This window comes from Lissotriton vulgaris, chromosome 2_1 (assembly GCF_964263255.1).
Source record: "Lissotriton vulgaris chromosome 2_1, aLisVul1.2, whole genome shotgun sequence".
Lineage (NCBI taxonomy): Eukaryota > Metazoa > Chordata > Amphibia > Caudata > Salamandridae > Lissotriton > Lissotriton vulgaris.
Window position 1 is genome coordinate 540,445,656 of NC_141687.1, and position 13,316 is coordinate 540,458,971.

Consider the following 13,316-nt stretch of genomic DNA (forward strand, 5'->3'; position numbering starts at 1 on the left):
TAGCTGACCCAGGACAGCACATAATCTACCCAGTCCTGTTTTTTCTTTTAATTTAGGGGCTTGTATTTTTTGTCCTGTTATGAATAAAGAACTAAAAGTACAAGAATTCAAGAAAAAAGCAGGACTGAACAAACTGCTAATGACTGACTCAAAATCCATCACTCTCTCGAATTCAGAAAGCTGCTTATTAAAAAAAGCATGTATTGGTATTTTTTAGCACTGTGCAAATCAAGCTGGGGAACAATGAAGCACTTTACAAAGCAATGGTGCTGATGCAGTAGCTGCATCAAAAATAAGGTCAGACCAATTGCTGCAGTGGCAATGGGCACACTTGCCGTTAATCAAAATCGATATGTAGAAGCTGACGGAGACCTAATACAAAAAAATATTGTACTTTTGCTTTTATGCATTCGTTTTCTTTGTTTTTCAATAAGTTAGGCGATTTCAGTGGCAGAGATGTGAATGTTTCATAAATGCAGATAACTCTTTCTTTCTCCATTTTTCTGCCTCTCTTTGTGGGATTAGAAGTACAGATCCACACACAGCATTGAGGCAATAAGTGGTAATACAGGTACTATGACTAGGAATTTGAAATTACAGACCCGCATAAAGACATGGGGCTCAGTATTAGAGACTAAACCAAAAGCCTTGTGGGATCAGACGTCTACAGGCATTTTCCCAGGTACAAGATTTTTGTAGAGGCCATCTAGCAGTATGAAAGGTGAGTTACGTGCAATCTCCATTGACCAGGATATAGTTACAGGGTGTGAGTCAAGTTTACGGGACTCTCCTGAGTAGCTTAGTGAAGCAATGAATGCATCGCACATGGTAGTAGGTGTGAAAAACTAGCTAATATGTGACAGTATTCAAATGGAGCCTAATCTTATACACCACTTTGGGGGAAACTGTATCTTGGTGGTTACAGCCCAAATTTTGTTTCTTAATAGCTTTCAATGAATATGTCGGCCAAGTCTCAGCCCTTGAGATGTTAACCCAAAAGACAAAAGGATATGTCCTTTTGTGGCTTTGCTTATTAACTCCTGTTTTAAAGCGGAGGTTGTCATATCAGGCTACACTGAAGGAGTAACTTAAGGGCCCGCTTTATATTTTGGCTGACGGCCCGTTTCTCCACCATGGCAAGCAGGTGCTACCTGCCAAATTTAGAAATGTCACCTGGCCAGGCGGACATTTCAAGCATTGACAGGAACCACTGTCACAGCGGTTCCTGCCAATGCATTGTCAGTGTGATGGGCGGCTCCATCAGCATGATTGAGCCAGACTGCAAACTTGCAATTTTTTTTATTTTTAAAAAGAAAATCTCAAAGCGGGAGTTTTTTTTAAAAATGGAAAAGTGATGTCTCCCTTGCCATGGGGTTGCATTGAACACTTCCAGGGTTTTCCTGTTGGTGACCAGCATTGAAAATCATCTGTATGCTCAATCTGAATTAGGTGGGTGGATATACAGCCAAACGTCCAACAGCCCTTAATCCATCGGGTCGTAGGAGAGGTTTGATCCTTATTTTCAGCGGTAACCAACATTAGAGAAACGCTACAGGAACACTGGCTCTCTGACCATCCAGAGGACCACAATCTACTCGATCTCTACTAGATGGCCGTCCATCCAAGGACAGGTATCAAAACTGTTTTTGTTCGTCTTCTTACTGAGTTAAGGATGGACCTGAATGAGGACAAGCCAGAGTGTCTTGTTTACTTAGTCTTTCTGCTGCCTTGCACAGGGTGGTTCATTTGATCTTAATTCACTATGTTGCAGCAGTTGGTCTATGAGGAGAGGTCTTGTGCTGGTGATCTTCCTTTCTGTCCATGTGAACCCAGCCTTTGGCCACAACTATCGCATCAAGCCAGTCTGTCATGTGTGGGGTGCTATATGGTCTATCCTTATCTCCACTCTTTTGAATATCTACCTACAGCCTCAGGCCAGAGCTATGCAGTCTTTTGGACCCTTCACCCTGTTGTAGGGAGGTCACTTCCCATGCCACGCAGCTCCACCGGACTGCGCTTGCCCTTGACCCAGCGGCTGCTGAGTTCGAGGCCCTTCACCATCCGCAGGCTGCTACCTGCGCCACATCCCTGGTGGCCAGTGATAGGCCCGTAGGTTTGTTTCTGCCAGCGCTGTTGTTTTTGTGCCCCACTGTTTTAATTCTTTACTGTGCTTTGTATTGATCCTGATTGCTCCTGTTGCTTGCTGCCTTGTTCTTGCTTTGTCTCTTGCCTTGTTGCCTCGCTGCTCCCTTGCCTCTGCCTGGTCCCGCTCCCTGCCGCTGCGTCCCCCGACCTCCGTCCCCCCCACCCCCATTCATCCATTCCCCCCACCCAGCTGCTTCTCCCTCCCAACTCCCCTTCTTATGGCGGCCGCTGCACGGCAGTGAGAGAGACCCTTGACCCTGTTGTAGGGAGGTCGCTTCCCACGCCACGCAGCTCCACCGGATTGCGCCTGCCCTTGACCCAGCAACGGCTGAGTTCGAAGCCCTCCACCAACCGCAGGCTGCCACCTGCGCTTCATCCGTGGTGGCCAGTTGTAGGCCTGTAGGTTTGTTTCTGCCCACACTGTTGTTTTTGTGCCCCACTGTTTTAATTCTGTACTGTGCTTTATATTGGTCCTGATTGTGCCTGTTGCTTGCTGCCTTGTTCTTGCCTTGTCTCTTGCCTTGTTGCCTCGCTGCTCCCTTGCCTCTGCCTGTGCTTGTTTATGCCGGTCCCGCTCCCTGCCGCTGCGTCCCCCTGCGTTCCTGCCCCCACCCCCACCCACCTAAGGCAAGCCCATCTGTGCCCGTCCGCGCCTGGACCGCGCCCAGTGCCAGAACCCCTGGCCCCCGTAGACACCACGATACCCGTCTGCACTACGACACCAGCACCTTCCATGCACTCAACCCCGGACGAGAACACAGCTGCTACCAGGCCACCCCGAAGCGCACCCAAGGGCCCTTCACCTGCTGGTACTGCAGCTTCACCAGCATCCGACCCGCGAAACCACCAACCAACAAACCCAACTTTCTGCATCCTCCTTAACACTAGCTCCGCTCGCAAACACGCAGTCGAACTCTGGGACCTCCTCGACTCAACCGCCCCAGACGTCGCCTTCCTGACAGAGACCTGGCTGAACCCAGCCTTAGCACCCTACATCGCCATAGCCATCCCGGAAGGCTACAAGATCTCCTGCAGAGACCGCACCAACGGAGTAGGAGGTGGAATTGCCACCGTCCACAAGAACACCCTCAGAGTCTCGACCAACACTGAAGACACCCTCAGCACGTCGAACACCTGCACTTCCGGATCCACACCGACCCCAACACCACCCTCAGAGAAACACTCGTCTACAGACACCCCGGACCAAGACCACAGTTCAGCGACCCCATCACCAACCTCAACAGCTCCCATGCCCTCGCTTCCACAGACTACATCCTCCTCAGGGACCTGAACTTCCACCTCGAGAACAACAACAATGCCCACTCTGCCACCCTGGTCGACAACCTCACCAACCTCGGACTCAGACAGCTTGTGACAACACCTACCCACACCACCGGTCACACACTCGACCCCATCTTCACCGCAAGCCCGCACGTCTCCTTCAACCACACCACCGAACCCCACTGGACCGACCACCGCTGTGTCCATTTCTCCTTCAAAAAGCCCACCACTGCACCCAACAGATGCCTCGCCGCTGCTGGGGTCAACGACTGTGCCAACACTCTCGCCCCGCTCACGACACCCTCCAACAGCTAAACAAAGCAAGAAAGTCACCTGGTTCACTGATGACCTCCAGACCTCCAAGCGTACTTGCCAGAAACTGGAGAAGAACTGGCTATGCAAACGATCACCAGACAACCACATGGCCCTCAAAAACGCCACCCACAGACACCATCAACTCATCCGAACCGCCAAGAGGACCGCTTTCAAGGACCGCCTGGATAACAATGCACACAACAACAAAGAACTCTTCACCATCGTGAAGGAACTCTCCAACCCCAGCTCCAACACCAACGACATCCCCCCTTCGCAGGACCTGTGCGACTCACTGGCCACCTTCTTCCACCGCAAGATCGCCGACATCCACGACAGCTTCAAAGCCACGACCACCCCGCTGACCACCGAGATCTCCACCCCCGCGACCACCAGTCGCCTGATCGCCTAGTCTAACGTCAACGACGATGACACCATCAAGATCATGAACTCCATCCACTCCATAGCCCCGTCTGACCCATGCCCACACCACGTCTTCAATAAAGCCAGCACAATCATCGGCCCCCATCTCCGAAAAGTCAACAACATCTCCTTTGAGACAGCAACCTTCCCGGAGAGCTGAAAGCACGCAGAGATCAACGCCTTACTCAAAAAGCCCAAGGCGGATCCCAAGGACCACAAGAACTTCCGCCCCATCTCCCTGCTCCTGTTCCCGGCGAAGGTCACCGAGAAAATCGTCAACAAACAACTGACCCACCACCTCGAGGACAACAACATCCTGGACCCATCCCAGTCCGCTTTCCACAGCAACCACAGCACCGAAACCGCCCTCATCACCGCCACCGACGACATCAGGACCCTGCCCGACAAAGGAGAAACAGCAGCCCTCATCCTCCTGGACCTATCAGCTGCCTTCGACACGGTCTGCCACCACACACTACGAACACGCCTGCACATCGCCGGGATCAAAGAGAAGGCTTCGGACTGGACCACATCCTTCCTTCCGCTCCACCGCCACTAGATCATCTGCAGCATACCCCAGGGCTCTTCCCTCAGCCCAACGCTGTTCAATATCTACATGGCACCCCTCAACCACATCGCCCGACAGCACAACCTCAACATCATCTCCTACGCCCAGCTGATCATCTCCCTCACCAAAGACCCTCACACCCCCAAAACCAACCTCCACGAAGGAATGAAGGCCGTCGCCGAATGGATGAAGAACAGCCGACTGAAGCTGAACTCGGACAAGACGGAGATCCGTATCCTCGGCTCCACCCCTTCAGCCTGGGACGATTCCTGGTGGCCGACATCACTGGGAACAACCCCGACGCCCACCGACCACGCACGCAACCTGGGGATCATCCTCGACTGCACCCTCTCCATGACTAAGCAGGTCAACGCCGTCTCTTCAATCCTGCTTCAACACCCTACAAATACTCTGCAGGATCTTCAAGTGGATCCCCACCGAAACAAGAAGAACAGTCACCCAGGCCCTCGTCTCCAGCAGGCTGGACTACGGAAATGCCCTCTATGCAGGAACGTCAACCAAGCTCCTGAGACTGCTACAACGCATCCAGAATGCCTTGGCATGACTTATCCTCAACATCCCCCACCCCAGCCACATCACCACCCACCTGAGAGATCTTCATTGGCTCCCCGTCAGCAAGAGGATGACCTTCAAGCTCCTCATCCATGCACACAAGGCCCTCCACAACACCGGTCCAGCATACCTCAATAGACGACTCAGCGTCTACATCCCTAACTGCAAGCTCCACTCCGCCGGCCTCGCCCGTGCCACAGTCCCCCGCATCCGAAGAGCAACCTCCGGTGGCAGATCCTTCTCCCACCTCGCCGCCAAGACACGGAACGCCCTCCCCACCAACCTATGGCAGAACCAAGACCTACTGGCCTTCAGAGGACTTCTCAAGACCTGGCTCTTCGATCAGTAGCAGCACCCACCTCCCCCCAGAGCCTTGAGACTCTCACCGGTAGGTAGCATGCTTTACAAATGTCCTGATTGATTGATTGATTGAGTGGAATCAGGCCAATACGCTGGTGATATACAGCTGATTCAGTGAGTTGATTGCATTCTGCCTGAACTTTAAAGCCATCTCTTTTTCCGGTTTGTGTGCCATCAAGGCCTCGATAAATAGCAAATATCCAACATGTTCAATGCCAACAAGATATAGATTTGAATCCTTGGTTATGAAAGGTTTTGGAACTAAACAAATGACATGTTTCCATTGCTTATTAATAAGCTTGCAGCCTAAGCTTTCCCACTGATAAAGAGCTTCATTCAGGGGTGCACGTAAATTCTTCTGTGGCACCCTTCCAACAAAGGTGGCTTCTTGAGAAGAGTCCTTGCCCTGGGAGCTTCAAGCATCTTTAGTTGAAGCAGGGGTCCTTGCAAGGTTGGCTCACCCATACTGCCATCTCAATTAAGATAAAAGTGCAGCCAGTGTTGTTTCTCAGAACAGATAGTCCAGTGTGCCCATCCCAAATCGTTCAAATTCAATAAAATATTTAAACATGATTTTTGTTCCAGTTTATGGGTATGTTTATGGATAGTTCTGGAGTGCTACAGAATACCTGTTAGGAAACAATTGGCCAATGTTCAACTATGAGGATTCAGCAACATGGATGGCATCATAGCTGTCTAGAAAGCTGAAATATTTCACCATTCAAGTCTACACTAGAGACTCTGAGGGGCATGTTTACAAGGAGCTAGCACTGCTGCATAATATTCTCGACTCCAAGGTTGTGCAATCAGTTGCTCCATATTTACAAACTAATGCATTGGGTGTGAGTGTGTAAAGGCCTGCGTCACATAATACATGCGTTAGATATAATGTTTGCAGGGTAGGAGTTTCCAGGTTAAAAGCCATGTAGAACTGACGCAGTGCAATTTACAACTTTTCACTGCGCTACACTACTACTTGACTGCGTCCAAATCCCTATGCCTTTTCAAAACAGGCATAAGGGTTGACGCAAGGCTTTTAACATGGGACACGCCTTTATGTTCTGACACATTTCTGGAGTTGGTTCAGTCTTACTACCAACTCCAGCAATGAGTCACTTTAGCACCAAAAGATGTGTCAGAATTTTTGACACATCATGAATCCCTGTACTGTGGAGCACTGTATTGTAAATACAGTGCATCCTCGTCATTGTTAGGGAATTTGGGCAGGTGCACAAAATCTGACACATCGATGCCGATGTGTCAGTTCTTGGAAATATGCCCCTGAGTGACTTAGGAGAGCATTTACAGACTTTGGTGAAGAGAGTGCCTCTGCAGTGCTCACTAGAAATACTCTTTATAACGTTTTTACTCATTTTGGGGTTAATTCTAGAAAGAAACCACAAGTTCATATCAATGTCCATATCATTGCTAAAAAGTAATTAACGAAAGTACATATAAGAACACTTTTTTCGATTCTACCAGGCATGGTTGATTTTTTATGATGCTCCATGGGTGTGTGGTCCACTTAGAAAAATATCTTAAAATTTACTGACCTCCGTCAGCACATTTTTGTTCCTGTGGCCCACCGACATCTTTAGTTAGCCTACCAATAGGCTTGGTAGTGTACACACTTCATTATTCTGTACGATTTGTTAAGACTAAAACATTCCAATACTGGAGAGCTCAGGCTAACTCTATGCTAGTGTTTGGCACGTCTGGAAAGGCTGTAATTTCAGTCCTATTCATGATATGGACAATCTTTCAGCACTCTAAGAGTCTTTCTTAAAGGTAAGAGTGGGTAGAATTTGTTAATACCCTGAGTTTGGTTGGTGGTTTATGAAAGGGGTAACAAACAGACACGCAAAAAGACCTTCTGTTCCTTACACAAGCTTAGGATCGGGGGTACAGGGCTGTGTCACCCAACCTCGCTCCCTAAGTGTACCTTAAGGACTCTTTACCTGATACAGAAGCCAGACCCTGGTAATGGACCCATAATTGTTCAGGACTGAGGTTTCAGGGTACTTGGATACTGTAGGGTCAGTTATCTAAAGTCACAAGGAAACTGACAAATGCTGTAGCATGCGGCATGCTTACTAGACAGAGTAACTGTTCTAGAGGGGTAGCTCCCCAATATTTTAATAAAGGTCTTTGGCGCACTCTGCTAGCTCTCATGCAGAGTGGTATAGAGCAAAATAGATCTGGCATCTCATGTCTCTGTAGAAAGCTAAAGCTCTCATAGCAGACAGTCTTTTCAAGCAGCAAATGAGTCATTAGATCAGGGCCCTGGCAAAGTGTCAGGCTTAACCCCTGACTAGAAGGGATGAGAGCTTGTAACCAACTTGCTCCACGCCGGCTTTGTTGAGGTCAGGTTTTCCACTGGACTGTGTGCTTTCCATCTTGTATGCCTAGAGTGTATCAATTTGGGAAGCATCCTCTTGCCAATAAATTGGGATGCCACGCTCAAAGTTTGAGAAGTAGCCACTCAGGTCAAGGTTAACTCTATAGAATGTCAGTTGCCGGGGAAACCAAATATGGAATCCTGTTCATCGCAAAGAATTGCTGCTGGGCAGAGCAGACTTGCCCTGCTCCAAGAATGCTGCAGGTTACCTTGGCCCTGTGCAGTTAGCAGCCGCTGCACTTAAGAGCGGTGGGGCAGCCTGGGGGAGGATTTTGAGAGACGACCACAAGCGGAAATTAAATATATATTTAATTTCCCCTTGTGGAAGGGAAAATTAAATAAATAATTCATTTTCCGTTGTGGTCGTTTTTTCGAATCCCGCAGCCTGCCCCACCGCTCTTACCTACAGCGGCCGCGACTGGCAGCTAGTCAAGAGGTTCCATCAGGCAGCTGCTCTCATAGGACACTTTGGACATCTCAGTCAGCCAGCTTCAAGAGAAAGAAGAAGCTAGGGATTCACTGTTCCCGCCATTTCGAGGGCAAGCAGCCATCCTCCTTCTTGCACATGTAAACACCAGACTACACCCGGATGAAGTGACACATCATTGGTGAGGTGGAAAAAAGTCTATGTGGCAGAGGGAGAAATTCACTGTTTTGCTATGAGAGAACTAATGAACTAACTCTGAATTGCAACCACACAGCATCCAAAAATATTAGTAAACTCCCACTAGCTTGCACCCACGCAAGAAAGGTGTTGAGTGGTTTATGTCACAGAAACCACATTTTTGTGAATACTTTTGGAATCCCTCTTATCTCAGTTGAAACCAAAGATGATACCAGGTAGCACTCGAGTTGGTATTCTGGGACTCTCCTGGGATTAGGGCCACCAGAATTTAGCATTAAAATGGAACACACAGGGGATCTTCTTGGTAGGAAAGAAAAATGGCAGGATGGGACATATGGGGCAAGGAGATGTGTACTTTCCTCCTTACAAAATTGATGTATCAACACACTCTATATTCACAACAGAGCCTTACAAGAGAATTGGAAGATGGGAAGAACATATTCACAAACTGTGGGTGTAGAACAGTAAAATGCATGTTTATTAGAAAATCTTAAGTAGGGTCATATCCAAACGGTAACACTGGAGTTGATTGCCTGTCTCTGGAGGTGCAAATCACACAATTGTCTGGATTATTTGGAAACTCAGTGTACATGTACATGTATTCAGGTGCACATGTTTTGCAAGATAAACACACCTATACTTGGAGACAATGAAGTTCATTCCACGACAGGAAGCACTACATCAATCCTTCTCCAGATGTGTCTTATGTACCTGTAACCTCTTACAAGGTCATTGAGTTTAGCCCCAGTCCTAACCCACTTTAGAAAATAAAATAACTCAACAGGCAGCTGTCTCGTGCATTGTTTGCATTTCACTTAGAACCACTTTTGACGTACATTATAGGGGATCCTGCCCTATCACCATGCTGCACAGGCCACAATCTACAACAGTATTCCATCTTTGCAGATGATATGACAATACATCCCATTATCCATGCACATAATCTAGACCCAGGTTTTTTTTCTGGTAAAAAAGAATTTAAGTCAATCTGCATATAAATTGAACAAGAGCAAAACTCAAAATTGGGCAGTACGTGTGTGATACTTATTTTTCCCTGCAAAACAGTGGAAAATTTGGGGTAATATATTTTCCAAACTATCAAGGTACCTGAGCTTCACATATGGAACCTTCATGTCAAGAGACACAGTTGTGAGGGAGGAGCCAAGCCGGTGACCAAGATGGCCGCGGAGGGAATCGGCTCCGCCGACCTCCGTTCCCTGCTACCACATCCTGAAGCCTATCCTATGCCTGAGCCCCACTCCCTGATTCGGGAGTAGAAGCAGCGCCCGTCGAAGCTGCCCGGGCTGTCTCGGTGGTTTGGCGGCAAAGTTACACTGCCTGGAAGGACGAGGCCTTGTCCGGCGCTGCAGCCAGAGCCTCGGGTGATTCTGCGGCCGCCCGGAGTGCATAAACAACGGGGAGTGCAGACCTGCCTTTACCGGGACCATAGGTGATCCCACTGTATAAACTCGGGCAGCGGTGCTGGTTAGGGTGGGCCGGGCGCTTGTGACTCGCCGGCCTGACTCAAGGAACTACATATCAGAGCTGCGCAGCATCGCATGCCCTGGGACACGCATAGCTGGGGTCGTGGAGAGCCCGGTGCCGGCCTGGCCTGTGACTGGAAGCACCCCCGGGGCAATCGGAGTGCCCACAGTGAATGGGAGGGCAGTGTAGAAGAGCTGGAGGGGTACAGACGCTGAACACCAGGCCTGCCTGACACTGAGGTTCTTAAGATAGGGGGTGCCTAGGAAGAAATGGAGGCTGTGCCAGCTCATTGGGGCCCGCAAGTAAGAGATGTCATGTTGGTGCACACATAGAGGAATGGCCTGCTTAGACCGACTTGGAAAAGCCCCTCTATGGATGTCCTGTGATGCCAGTGGCTGGATCCAGGCTGTGGGTGGTGCCTGCAGAGTGCCCACTTGGGGCACAGTTTCTGAGAGGAAGAGGGGGCACCAAGGACGTGGTGCTAACGGTGTAGCCATGACTCACTCTCCAGATTGGTAAGAGGGCGCTGAGAAGAATATCTGCCAGGCACAGTCATAATGCAGGATAGCTCCGGGAGGTACGTCAGTCATAGTCTATGGGAAGAGGGACGGCAGAGACACGCTACGGTGCGGTCTGACCACACCGGAGTCGGATAGGCACCGCGACCGGAGGGAAGGCTTTGGGAGAGAAGTGAAGCCCTTGGCCTGTTGGTCACCTTCCCCGGGAGCTGTGAAGTTGGCTGGGCGTGCTTTTGACCAGTGGACTGGACTTGGCCTAGAGTGGGCCCTGGGGGGTGAGATTGTAGGCGGCCCGTCGGCGGGCACCAGGGATAGGTGGCCGATCTGTGACCCTGACTGCGGATGTGGAGTTCGTCTGGGCCTGGCCTCATGGTGAGGGGTGGCGAGATGGCGACGAAAACGGACTTGGGCAAACCTGCACCTCGGTCCTCCAAAGGGTCCAGGACCATCCAATCAAACAAGCTGGATCGTTACACCTTACCTAAAGGGTCCCTGGCGGACTTGAAAAAGGTCCCGTCGGAGGGTGAGGAGGTCACTCTTGCCCCCACTGAACCAACATTGACAGACCCTATGGAGGCCATCAGCGGGGTTCAGGCATCCCTGGGCCAGAAGATGGAAGCCCTAGATAACAAACTCGACACTGTCACGATTGAGATGGGGCTGATACGAGCCGATCTCACAAAGGCTAACGAGAAGGTAAAGTCACTGGAGGTCAAGGCGGCCAGCCTGATCGACGATGTGAACCTGTTGCAACAAGAGGTGCGGGACCTCAAGGCTTCGAAAGTCCTCACAGATCGCAAGCTGGATGGCTGTGAAGGAAGGGCCAGTCGTAATAACGTTCGTATTCTTGGGGTGCCAAACACCGGATCTGTTCGTCAAAAATATTGTCCTCAACCACCTCAAGCCCAAAGGCCTTAGTAATTTTTTCACGGTCGAGCATGCGCACAGAGTCCCCGGGGGCAGGCCAAGACAGGTGGCGCCCCCCCGCCCTATGAATGCAAGGGTCCTGTACTTTCGCGACAGGGATGTGATCTTACAGGCAGCTCGTACTGGGCCCCCTTTGAAATATGAAAATGCAACTCTCTCCTTTTTCCCAGATTTTACTCAAATGGTACAAAAGCAGCAGCAGGGCTTCTTATGGGTGAAATACAAATTGAGAGACAAGGGACTAAAATATGCCATGATGTTCCCTGCCCATCTCCGGGTGGAGCTCAATGGAAAGGCCTGGTTCTTCGAAAATCCTGAAGTGGCTGCGGATTGGTTGGACAGTACACTTGCGACTGAGACAGAGAGCCGATATCGAGGCAAAGGGGAAGAACAATAGACTAGCGCCAAATGGTATCCGTTGGGCTTGAACAGTAATATGTTCTGAACGGGGGCGGGGCGGGTATATAACAGTTCTCCTGTTTAGCTGCGTCAGTAAATTATCATTATAGTTAGACCTGAAAAGGGGTATCTGTGACAGAACGGGGAACAGGGGGTTGGCGGGGTTGTACGGGCCCTCCCTCTATCTTCTACCTTTAGTTAGCTGTAGATTCGTTTTTGGGTGACAAGCACACTGCTAGTTGGGGATGAGCGTGAGCTACATGCAGGGGTGCAGGGTGAGGGGAGGGGGGCCGAGTGTTGGGGGTCTTTTTGAAATTGTGCCTCTATTATGTGTTACATTATTAGCAATTTGTTTTTGTTTTTTTACAGCATCAGGTGACCTTGATATGATATACCGCTACAATGTCTTCTGGTAGATGGGGACTGGGGATATCCGCTCTCAGCTGGAATGTTAATGGGCTGGGGGACAAGATAAACAGGGGGATGGTTAGTCAATTGATCAAGAGACACTCCCCGGAAGTGGTGTTGTTTCAAGAGACGCATCTGGTTGGTAATCGTTGTATGGCGCTGCATGGGGGGGGGCTATATGTTGGTGGCACACGCCGGTTCACTACAGGGTCTAGGGGAGTGGGTATCCTAGTGAAAAATTCATTCCCGCTGACTTTGCAGGCCATGTGGGCTGATAAACGAGGCAGATATATTGGCATTTCAGGGTTGTGGGAGGGAAAAACTGTTACTTTCTTGTCTGTGTATGTTCCGCCGGGTCTGCCGGCTGACACCTTCAGAGACCTCTGCCTGTGGGGTTGCTGATTGTGGGTGGAGACTTCAATGCCATAATGGATGGTGGAATGGACAAACACCCAGATCGAATTCTGCCGCCTTCCCAGAGGTGTTTATCAGACTTTGTAGAAACAACCGGGCTTACGGATGGGTGGAGATTGAGGAACCCATGCGGAATGCCCTACACATACGCCTCTGCTGCGCATCACTCCTTATCAAGGATAGATGTTTTAGTACCAAAGTCGCAGGCAGCATGGGTCCGAGAAGTGCGGCATGTGGGCAGGGGGATCTCCGATCACTCCCCAGTCAGGCTTAGGGTGGAGATGAGACAGAAAGATGTAGGCAGGATTGCCCCTATAAATGCCTGGCACTTAAGAGACCCCGACACTAAGAAGGAGGTGACACAAGTCACGGTACAGTATTTCCAAGAAAATGTGGGAACTGTTGAGTCGGAGCAATCCCTATGGGAGGCGTACAAGACAGTATTCAGAGGCGAAGTTTTATCGTTGGTCTCAGGGAAGA